General features: G+C 58.6%; 1 long non-coding RNA gene across 1 annotated transcript; it reads right to left on the bottom strand.

Annotated features, from left to right (window-relative positions):
* Positions 1 to 5,097: 5,097 nt before the first annotated feature.
* Positions 5,098 to 11,465, bottom strand: LOC144954638 (uncharacterized). The gene is made up of 4 exons (XR_013641297.1): positions 11,377 to 11,465; positions 10,625 to 10,710; positions 5,897 to 6,203; positions 5,098 to 5,137 (listed from the first exon to the last, which is right to left on the bottom strand). It is a non-coding gene; the product is annotated as an uncharacterized LOC144954638 (long non-coding RNA).
* Positions 11,466 to 12,190: the final 725 nt, after the last annotated feature.

The following is a 12,190-nucleotide window of genomic DNA, read 5'->3' as shown; positions in this document are numbered from 1 at the left end:
GAGACACGGGGGGAGAGACACAGGGGGGGGGGGGGGGAGACACGGGGGAGACACGGGGGGGAGACACGGGGGAGACACGGGGGGGGGGGGGGGAGACACGAGGGGGGGGGGGGAGACACGGGGGGGGGGAGAGACACGGGGGAGACATGGGGGGAGACGGGGGGGGGGGGGGAGACACGGGGGGTTAGTCTCCTGTAGAGCCACGGGGGGGGGTGTTGGGCGGAGACACCACCCACTCACTCACCACTCACCACTCACCCACTCACCCACTCACCCACTCACCACTCACTCACTCACCCCTCACCAACCCTCACCCCTCACCACCACTCACTCACCCCTCACCACCCATCACCACCCCTCACCACCCAATCACTCACCCACTCACCCACCCACCCACCACTCACCCACCCACCCACTCACCCACTCACCCACCCACCCACTCACCCACTCACCCACCCACCACTCACCCACTCACCCACCCACCCACCACTCACCCACCCACCACTCACCCACTCACCCACCCACCCACCCACTCACCCACTCACCCACTCACCCACTCACCCACCCACCACTCACCCACCCACCACTCACCCACCCACCCACCCACCACTCACCCACCCACCCACCCACTCACCCACCCACCCACTCACCCACCCACTCACCCACCCACCCACTCACCCCTCACCACCACCACTCACCATGTTGACAGCGAAGGCGTTGATGGCGTCGCTTTCCTTGTGCACAATCCGAGCCGGCCCGCTCAGCTCACCCTGCTCAGCATCCAGCTGCTCAACAACAACAACCACAACCACAACAATCACAACAACAATAACAACAACAATCACAACAACAATAACAACAACCACAACAACAACAACAATCACAACAACCACAACCACAACAATAACAACAACAACAATCACAACAACAATAACAACAACAACAACCACAACAACCACAACCACAACAATCACAACAACAATAACAACAACAATCACAACAACAATCACAACAACAATCACAACAACAATAACAACAACAACAATCACAACAACAATCACAACAACAATAACAACAACAACAGCCACCATCACCACCACTCAGCTCAACCTGCTCAGCATCCAGCTGCTCAACAACAACAACAACAACCACAACAACCACAACAACAACAATAACAACAACCACAACAACAACAACAACCACAACAACAACAATCACAACAACAATAACAACAACAACAACCACCACCACTCAGCTCAACCTGCTCAGCATCCAGCTGCTCAACAACAACCACAACAACCACAACCACAACAACAACAACAACAACAACCACAACAACAACAACAACAACACCAACCACCATCACCACCACTCAGCTCACCCTGGTCAGCCTACAGCTGCTGAGTGGTGGTGGTGAGCAAGCGAGTGGTGAGTGAGTGGGTGAGTGAGTGAGTGGCTGAGCGAGCGAGCGAGTGGCCTGAGTGAGTAAGTGAGCGAGTGAGTGAGTGAGTAAGTGAGTGAGTGAGTGAGCGAGTGAGTGAGTGGCTGAGTGAGTGATGTGAGCGAGTGAGTGAGTGAGTAAGTGAGTGGCTGAGTGAGTGAGTGAGTAAGTGAGTGGCTGAGTGAGTGAGTGAGCTGAGTGAGGTGGAGTGAGTGAGTAAGTGAGTGGCCTGAGTGAGTGAGTGAGCGAGCGAGTGAGTGAGTGAGTGAGTGAGTGAGTGAGTGGCTGAGTGAGTGAGTGAGCGGGCTGAGTGAGTGAGTGGGTGAGTGAGTGAGTGAGCGAGCGAGTGAGTGAGTGGTTGAGTGAGTGAGTGAGTGAGCGAGTGAGTGAGTGAGTGGCTGAGTGAGTGAGTGGCTGAGTGAGTGAGTGAGCGAGTGAGTGAGTGGCTGAGTGAGTGAGTGGGTGAGTGAGTGAGTGAGCGAGCGAGTGAGTGAGTGGTTGAGTGAGTGAGTGAGTGGCTGAGTGAGTGAGTGGGTGAGTGAGTGACGAGTGAGTGAGTGGGTGAGTGAGTGAGTGAGCGAGTGAGTGAGTGAGTGAGTGGGTGAGTGAGTGAGTGAGTGGCTGAGTGAGTGATGTGGTGAGTGAGTGACGAGTGATTGAGTGGGGTGAGTGAGTGAGCGAGTGAGTGAGTGAGTGAGTGGGTGGGTGAGTGAGTGAGTGAGCGAGCGAGTGAGTGAGTGAGTGAGTGAAGCGAGTGAGTGAGTGAGCGAGCGAGCGAGCGAGCGAGCGAGTGAGTGGGTGAGTGAGTGAGTGGGTGAGTGAGTGACGAGTGAGTGGCTGAGTGAGTGAGTGGCTGAGTGAGTGAGTGAGCGAGTGAGTGAGGTGAGTGAGCGAGCGAAGCGATGTGAGGTGAGCGAGCGAGCGAGTGAGTGAGTGAGTGAGCGAGCGAGTGAGTGAGTGAGTGGCTGAGTGAGTGAGTGAGCGAGTGAGTGAGTGAGTGAGTGGGTGAGTGAGTGAGTGAGTGAATGAGCGGAGCGAGGTGAGTGAGTGAGTGAGCGAGTGAGTGGGTGGCTGAGCGAGTGAGTGGGTGAGTGAGTGAGTGAGTGGGTGAGTGAGTGAGTGGGTGAGTGAGCGAGTGAGTGAGTGAGTGGCTGAGCGAGTGAGTGGCGAGTGAGTGAGCGAGTGAGTGAGCGAGCGAGCGAGCCGAAGCGTTGAGCGGGCGAGCGAGTGAGTGGGTGAGTGAGTGAGTGGGTGAGTGAGTGAGTGAGTGGGTGAGTGAGTGAGTGGCTGAGCGAGTGAGTGGGTGAGTGAGTGGGTGAGTGAGTGAGCGAGTGAGTGAGTGGCTGAGTGAGTGAGTGGGTGAGTGAGTGGGTGAGTGAGTGGGTGAGTGAGTGAGTGAGTGAGCGAGTGAGTGAGCGAGTGGGTGAGTGGGTGAGTGGGTGAGTGAATGGGTGAGTGAGTGAGTGAGTGAGCGAGTGAGTGAGTGAGCGAGTGAGTGAGTTGAGTGGGTGAGTGAGTGAGTGAGTGGCTGAGCGAGTGAGTGGGTGAGTGAGTGAGTGAGTGGGTGAGTGAGTGAGTGGGTGAGTGAGTGAGTGAGTGAGTGAGCGAGTGAGTGGCTTGAGCGAGTGAGTGGGTGAGTGAGTGGGTGAGTGAGTGAGGTGAGTGAGTGAGCGAGCGAGCGAGCGAGAGAGTGAGTGAGCGAGCGAGCGAGTGAGTGGGTGAGTGAGTGAGTGAGTGGTGAGTGAGTGATGTGAGTGGGTGAGTGAGTGAGTGTGGTGAGTGAGTGAGTGAGCGGTGAGTGAGTGAGTGTGATGTGAGTGAGTGAGTAGCGCAGGAAACGTGGAGTGAAGCGAGTGAGTGAGTGAGTGAGTGAGTGAGCGAGTGAGTGAGTGAGTGAGTGAGCGAAGTGAGTGGCTGAGCGAGTGAGTGGGTGAGTGAGTGGGTGAGTGAGTGAGTGAGCGAGCGAAGTGAGCGAGTGAGTGAGTGAGTGAGCGAGTGAGCGAGGTGAGTGAGTGAGCGAGTGAGTGAGTGGCTGAGTGAGTGGGTGAGTGAGCGAGTGAGTGAGTGAGTGAGTGAGCGAGTGAGTGAGTGGCTGAGTGAGTGAGTGAGTGGGTGAGTGAGTGAGTGAGTGGGTGATGTGAGTGAGTGGCTGAGTGAGTGAGTGAGTGGGTGAGTGAGTGAGTGAGTGAGTGAGCGAGTGAGTTGAGTGAGTGGCTGAGCGAGTGAGTGGGTGAGTGAGTGGGTGAGCGAGTGAGTAGGTGATGAGTGAGTGAGTGAGCGAGCGAGTGAGTGAGCGAGCCGAGCGAGTGAATGAGTGAGTGAGTGAGTGGGTGAGTGAGTGAGTGAGTGGGTGAGTGAGTGAGTGAGTGAGTTTCACCTCGTGTTGAGGCCAGCCTGCGAGTGAGTGAGTGAGTGAGTGGGTGAGTGAGTGAGTGAGTAGCGCAGGAATGTGGAGTGCAGCGAGTGAGTGAGTGAGTGAGTGGGTGAGTGAGTGAGTGAGTGGGTGAGTGAGTGAGTGAGTGAGTGGCTGAGTGAGTGAGTGAGTGGTGTGAGTGAGCGAGTGAGTGAGTGAGTGGCTGAGTGGGTGAGTGGCTGAGTGGAGTGAGTGAGTGGCTGAGTGAGTGAGTGAGTTCACCTCGTGTTGAGGCCGCCTGCGAGTGAGTGAGTGAAGTGAGCGAGCGAGTGAGTGAGCGAGCGAGTGAGTGAGTGAGGTGAGTGAGTGACGAGTGAGTGAGCTCACCTTGTGTTGAGGCCGCCTGCGAGTGAGTGAGTAGCGCAGGGAATGTGGAGTGTCAGCGAGTGAGTGAGTGAGCGAGTGAGCGAGTGAGTGAGCCGGTGGCTGAGTGAGTGGGTGAGTGAGTGAGTGGGTGAGTGAGTGAATGAGTGAGCTCACCTCGTGTTGAGGCCGCCAGCGAGTGAGTGTAGTAGCGCAGGAACGTGGAGTGAGTGAGGGAGTGAGCGAGTGGGTGACGTGAGTGAGTGAGTTGGTGAGTGAGTGAGTGGGGTGAGTGAGTGGGTGGAGTGGGTGAGTGAGTGAGTGAGTGAGTGAGTGACGAGTGAGTGAGTGAGTGAGTGAGGCGAGTGAGTGAGTGAGTGAGTGAGTGGCTGAGTGAGTGGCTGAGTGAGTGACGAGTGAGTGAGTGAGTGGCTGAGTGAGTGGCTGAGTGAGTGACGAGTGAGTGAGTGAGCTCACCTCGTGTTGAGGCCGCCTGCGAGTGAGTGAGTAGCGCAGGAACGTGGAGTGCAGCGAGTGAGTGAGTGAGTGGGTGAGTGAGTGAGTGGGTGAGTGAGTGAGTGAGTGGGTGAGTGAGTGAGTGAGTGGCTGAGTGAGTGAGTGAGTGGGTGAGTGGGTGAGTGAGTGGGTGAGTGAGTGGGTGAGTGAGTGAGTGGGTGAGTGGGTGAGTGAGTGAGCTCACCTCGTGTTGAGGCCGCCTGCGAGTGAGTGAGTAGTGCAGGAACGTGGAGTGAAGTGACGTGAGTGAGTGAGCGAGTGGCTGAGTGAGTGAGTGAGTGGCTGAGTGGGTGAGTGGGTGAGTGGGTGAGTGAGTGAGTGAGTGGGTGAGTGAGTGAGCTCACCTCGTGTTGAGGCCGCCTGCGAGTGAGTGAGTAGCGCAGGAACGTGGAGTGCAGCGGCTCCTTGCTGAGCAGCGTCAACCAAGAGACGACGCCACGGGCAGCGCTGATCGGTGGTGGGACCTGGAGCCAACAGCATCATCATCAGCATCGATCAGCTGTAGCATCATCAGTAGCATCATCATCATCAGCAGCAGCAGCATCATCATCATCAGTAGCATCATCTCCAGCATCATCACCACCACCACCAATCACCACCACCACCACCCCCACCACCACCACCACCACCCCCACCACCACACCCAACCACCCCCCCCACCACCACCATCATCATCACCACCACCCCCACCACCACCACCCCCACCATCATCATCACCACCACCACCATCATCATCATCATCAACACCACCTCCCCCCCCACCACCACCCCACCACCACCATCATCATCATCATCATCACCACCACCACCACCACCACCTCCCCCACCACCACCACCACCTCCCCCCCCACCACCACCACCTCCCCCCACCCCCCCCCCCCACCACCACCACCCCCCCCCCCCCCACCACCCACCTCCCCCCCCACCAACCACCACCACCCCCCCCCACCCCCCCACACCCCCCCACCACCACCCACCCCCCCCACCACCACCTCCCCCCCCACCACCACCACCCCCCCCCCACCCCCCCCCCCCACCCCCCCCCACCCCCCCACCCCCCCACCACCACCACCACCCCCCCCACCCCCACCCCCCCCCACCACCACCCCCCCCCCCCCACCACCACCCCTCCCCCCCCACCACCACCACCCCCCCCCCCACACCCCCCCCCCACCCCCCCCACCCCCCACCCCACCACCACCACCACCCCCCCACCCGCTCACCTGAATGGCGTCCTGCCACCGCCTCCGATGGCGAGGATGGCGCCCGCCATGGCTGCCCGAGTAGCCGCCCCCTCCACCCTCGGCGTGCCGGCTGTGCCGCTGCTGCACCGGCTGTTGTGCCGGTGCCGCCGGGGCCGCCGGTGCCGGCGGCTGCGGTGATGCCGGGAGGTGCGCGGGGGTCACCGTGTCGGGGTCCAGGAAGCCGGGAGGAGGACCCCAGTGGCATCCAGCATCGCCCGGGACACTCGCTCCCAGCGCTCCAGGGTACGCAGGGCGGACAGGGAGAGCGTGGAGTGTAGGGGGAGCGCTGGGGGGGGTGTCAACAACAACAACAACAACACTCAGACACTCAACAACAACAACAACAACACTCAGACACTCAACAACAACAACAACAGGGTACGCAGGGCAGGACAGGGAGAGCGTGGAGTGTAGGGGGAGCGCTGGGGGGGGTGTCAACAAACAACAACAACAACACTCAGACACTCAACAACAACAACAACACTCAGACACTCAACAACAACAACAACAACAACAGGGTACGCAGGGCGGACAGGGAGAGCGTGGAGTGTAGGGGGAGCGCTGGGGGGGTCAACAACAACAACAACAACAACGAGTCAGACACTCAACAACAACAACAACAACAACAGGGTACGCAGGGCGGACAGGGAGAGCGTGGAGTGTAGGGGGAGCGCTGGGGGGGGTGTCAACAACAACAACACTCAGACACTCAACAACAACAACAACATTTAGCACTCAACAACAACAGACACTCAACAACAACGACAACACTCAGACACTCAACAACACTCAGACACTCAACAACACTCAGACACTCAACAACAACACTTAGACACTCAACAACAACACTTAGACACTCAACAACAACACTTAGACACTCAACAACAACACTTAGACACTCAACAACAACAACAACATTTAGCACTCAACAACAACAACACTCAGACACTCAACAACAACAACAACATTTAGCACTCAACAACAACAGACACTCAACAACAACGACAACACTCAGACACTCAACAACACTCAGACACTCAACAACACTCAGACACTCAACAACAACACTTAGACACTCAACAACAACACTTAGACACTCAACAACAACACTTAGACACTCAACAACAAACACTTAGACACTCAACAACAACAACAACATTTAGCACTCAACAACAACAACACTCAGACACTCAACAACACTTAGACACTCAACAACAACCGCCGTTCGCCACTAAGTGGCGGTGATGTCACCACGGGGTTTGTGCCAGGCACCCACTCACTCACTCACCCACTCAATCACCCACTCAATCACCCACTCACTCACTCACCCACTCACTCACCCACTCACTCACCCACTCACTCACCCACTCACTCACCCACTCACTCACTCACTCACCCACTCACTCACCCACTCACTCACCCACTCACTCACTCACCCACTCACTCACTCACCCACTCACTCACCCACTCACTCACCCACTCACTCACCCACTCACTCACCCACTCACTCACCCACTCACTCACTCACCCACTCACTCACTCACCCACTCACTCACCCACACTCACTCACTCACCCACTCACTCACCCACTCACTCACCCACCCACTCACCCACTCACCCACTCACTCACCCACTCACTCACCCACTCACTCACTCACTCACTCACCCACTCACCCACTCACTCACCCACCCACTCACCCACTCACCTGCTCACCCACTCACTCACTCACTCACCCACTCACTCACTCACCCACTCACTCACCCACTCACTCACTCACCCGCTCACCCACTCACTCACTCACTCACCCACTCACTCACTCACCCACTCACCTGCTCACCCACTCACTCACTCACTCACCCACTCACTCACCCACTCACCTGCTCACCCACTCACTCACTCACTCACCCACTCACCTGCTCACCCACTCACTCACTCACTCACCCACTCACTCACCCACTCACCTGCTCACCCACTCACTCACTCACTCACCCACTCACTCACCCACTCACCTGCTCACCCACTCACTCACCCACTCACCTGCTCACCCACTCACACACCAACTCACTCACCCACTCACCTGCTCACCCACTCACTCACCCACTCACTCACCCACTCACACACCAACTCACTCACCCACTCACCTGCTCACCCACTCACCCACTCACTCACCCACTAACTCACCAACTCACCTGCTCAAACACTACCCACTACCCACCCACCCACTAACTCACCAACCCACCCACCCACCCAATCACCAACCCACCCACCCACCCACCCACTCACCAACCCACCCACTCACCCACCCACTCACCCACCCACCCAATCACCAACCCACCCACTCACCAACCCACCCACCCACTCACCAACCCACCCACCCACTAACTCACCAACTCAACCACCCACTCACTCACCCACCGACTCACCAACCCACCCACCCACTCACCAACCCACCCACCCACCCACTCACCACCCCACCCACCCACTCACCAACCCACCCACCCACTCACCAACCCACCCACCCACTCACCAACCCACCCACCCACTCACCAACCCACCCACCCACCCACTCACCAACCCACCCACCCACCCACTCACCAACCCACCCACCAACCCACCCACCCACTCACCAACCCACCCACCCACTCACCAACCAACCAACCCACCCACTCACCACCCCACTCACCCACTCACCAACCCACCCACCCACTCACCAACCCACCCACCCACTCACCAACCCACCGACCCACCCACTCACCAACCCACCCACCCACTCACCAACCCACCCACCCACTCACCAACCCACCCACCAACCCACCCACCCACTCACCAACCCACCCACCCACTCACTCACCAACCCACCCACCCACTCACCAACCCACCCCACCCACTCACCAACCCACCCACCCACTCACCAACCCACCCACCCACCCACTCACCAACCCACCCACCCACCCACTCACCAACCCACCCACCCACTCACCAACCCACCCACCAACCCACCCACCCACCCACCCACCCACCCACCCACTCATCAACCCACCCACCCACTCACCACCCCACTCACCCACTCACCAACCCACCCACCAACCCACCCCCCCCCACCAACCCACCCCCCCCCCACCAACCCACCCACTCACCACCCCACCCACCCACTCACCAACCCACCCACTCACCAACCCACCCACTCACCAACCCACCCACCCACCCACCCACCCACCCACTCACCAACCCACCCACCCACTCATCAACCGACCCACCCACTCACCACCCCACCCACCCACTCACCAACCCACCCCCCCCCACCAACCCACCCCCCCCCCACCAACCCACCCACCCACTCACCACCCCACCCACCCATCCACTCACCACCCCACCCACCAACCCACCCACCCACCCACTCACAAACCCACCCACCCACCCACTCACCAACCCACCCACTCACCAACTAACCCACCCATCCACTCACCACCCCACCCACCAACCCACCCACCCACCCACTCACAAACCCACCCACCCAACCACTCACCACCCCACCCACCCACTCACCAACCCACCCACCAACCCACCCACCCACTCACCCACCCACACACTCACCAACCCACCCACCCACTCACCAACCCACCCACCCACTCACCAACCCACCCACCCACTCACCAACCCACCACCCCACCCACTCACTCGCCCACCCACTCACCCACCGACTCACCAACCCACCCACCCACTCATCACCCCACCCACCCACCCACTCACCAACCCACCCACCCACCCACTCACCAACCCACCCACCCACCCACTCACCAACCCACCCACCCACCCACCCACTCACCAACCCACCCACCCACTCACCAACCCACCCACCCACTCACCAACCCACCCACCCACTCATCAACCGACCCACCCACTCACCACCCCACCCACCCACTCACCAACCCACCCACAAACCCACCCACCCACAAACCCACCCACCCACCCACTCACCAACCCACCCACCCACCCACTGACCAACCCACCCACCCACTCACCAACCCACCACCCCACCCACTCACTCGCCCACCCACTCGCCCACCCACTCACCCACCGACTCACCCACCCACTCACTCACCCACCCACTCACCCACCCACCCACTCACCCACCCACCCACCTACCCACCCACCCACCTACCCACCCACCCACTCACTCACCCACCCACCCACTCACTCACCCACCCACCCACTCACTCACCCACCCACCCACCCACTCACCCACCCACCCACCCACCTACCCACCCACCCACTCAAGGCTACAGGGGATAGCTTTGTCTGTGTGGGTCTCAAGGGATGGGATCACAACATTCCACGTCTCAGCCTTGTCCTTGTCGCTCCCCATCTACACACACATCTCAAGGCGCATGCAGCACACGCATGTGTGTGTCTGTGTGTGTGTGTGTCTGTGTGTGTGTGCGTGTGTCTGTGTGTGTCTGTGTATGTGTCTGTGTGTGTCTGTGTGTGTGTGTGTGTGTGTCTGTGTGTGTGTCTGTGTGTCTGTGTGTGTGTGTGTGTCTGTGTGTGTCTGTGTGTGTGTGTGTCTGTGTGTGTGTGTGTGTGTCTGTGTGTGTGTGTGTGTGTCTGTGTGTGTGTGTCTGTGTGTGTGTCTGTGTGTGTGTGTGTCTGTGTGTGTGTCTGTGTGTGTGTGTCTGTGTGTGTCTGTGTGTGTCTGTGTGTGTCACCGTTGAGCTCAAGGCCGGCCATTGGCAGGAACGCTCTGACATTGGAGAGGATGAGCCTGATGAGGGCGGTGCGCATCAAGCACCAACTACACACACACAGACACACACACAGACAGTGACACACACACACAGTGACACACACACACAGTGACACACACACACACAGTGACACACACACACACAGTGACACACACACACACAGTGACACACACACACAGTGACACACACACACAGTGACACACACACACAGTGACACACACACACATACACACACAGACACACACACACACAGACACACACACACACAGTGACACACACACAGACACAGTGACACACACACAGACATACACAGACACACACACAGTGACACACACACAGACACAGTGACACACACACAGACATACACAGACACACACACACACACACAGTGACACACACACACACACACAGTGACACACACACACACACACAGTGACACACACACAGACATACAGTGACACACACACAGACATACACAGACACACACACAGACACACACACACACAGTGACACACACACAGACACACACACACACACACAGTGACACACACACAGACACACACACACACACACAGTGACACACACACAGACACACACACACACAGACACACAGACACAGACACACACACAGTGACACACACACACAGACACACAACACACACAGTGACACACACAGACACACACAGCGGCGGTGCCAGGCTAGGTGCACCCACCTGTACGAGTCTGGGTTGCTGTGCTCTCCCCCCTTGTTCCTGGCGAGCCCAAGAAGCCCCTCCCCCTCATCCCCCCCCTCCCCCTCCCCCCCCCTCCCCCTCGTCGTCCTCCTCCTCAGAGTCGTCCTCCTCGCTCTCCTCCTCCGAGTCGTAGTCCACCCACGCGTCCACCCCACGGGGGCAGAACGGCTTGAGGGGGGGGTGGGAGGGGAATGGGGAGGTGAATGAGTGAGCGAGCGAGCGTGTGTGTGAGTGAGTGAGTGAATGAGCGAGTGAGTGAGTGAGCGAGCGAGCGAGCGAGCGAGCGTGTGTGTGAGTGAGTGAATGAGCGAGCGAGCGAGCGAGTGAGTGAGCGAGCGAGCGTGTGTGTGAGTGAGTGAGTGAGTGAATGAGCGAGCGAGTGAGTGAGTGAGCGAGCGAGCGAGCGAGTGAGTGAGCGAGCGAGCGTGTGTGTGAGTGAGTGAGCGAATGAGCGAGTGAGTGAGTGAGCGAGCGAGCGAGCGTGTGTGTGAGTGAATGAATGAGCGAGTGAGTGAGCGAGCGAGCGAGTGAGCGTGTGTGTGAGTGAATGAATGAGCGAGTGAGTGAGCGAGCGAGCGAGTGAGCGTGTGTGTGAGTGAATGAATGAGCGAGTGAGTGAGCGAGCGAGCGAGTGAGTGAGCGAGCGAGCGTGTGTGTGAGTGAGTGAGTGAATGAGCGAGCGAGTGAATGAGCGAGTGAGTGAGCGAGCGTGTGTGTGAGTGAGTGAGTGAATGAGCGAGTGAGTGAGTGAGCGAGCGAGCGATGCGAGCGAGCGTGTGTGTGAGTGAGTGAA

This window comes from Lampetra fluviatilis, unplaced genomic scaffold, assembly GCF_964198595.1.
Source record: "Lampetra fluviatilis unplaced genomic scaffold, kcLamFluv1.1 SCAFFOLD_894, whole genome shotgun sequence".
NCBI classification, from domain to species: domain Eukaryota; kingdom Metazoa; phylum Chordata; class Hyperoartia; order Petromyzontiformes; family Petromyzontidae; genus Lampetra; species Lampetra fluviatilis.
Note: the sequence above shows the minus strand (reverse complement) of the source record. Positions and strands in the feature narration are given on the sequence as shown.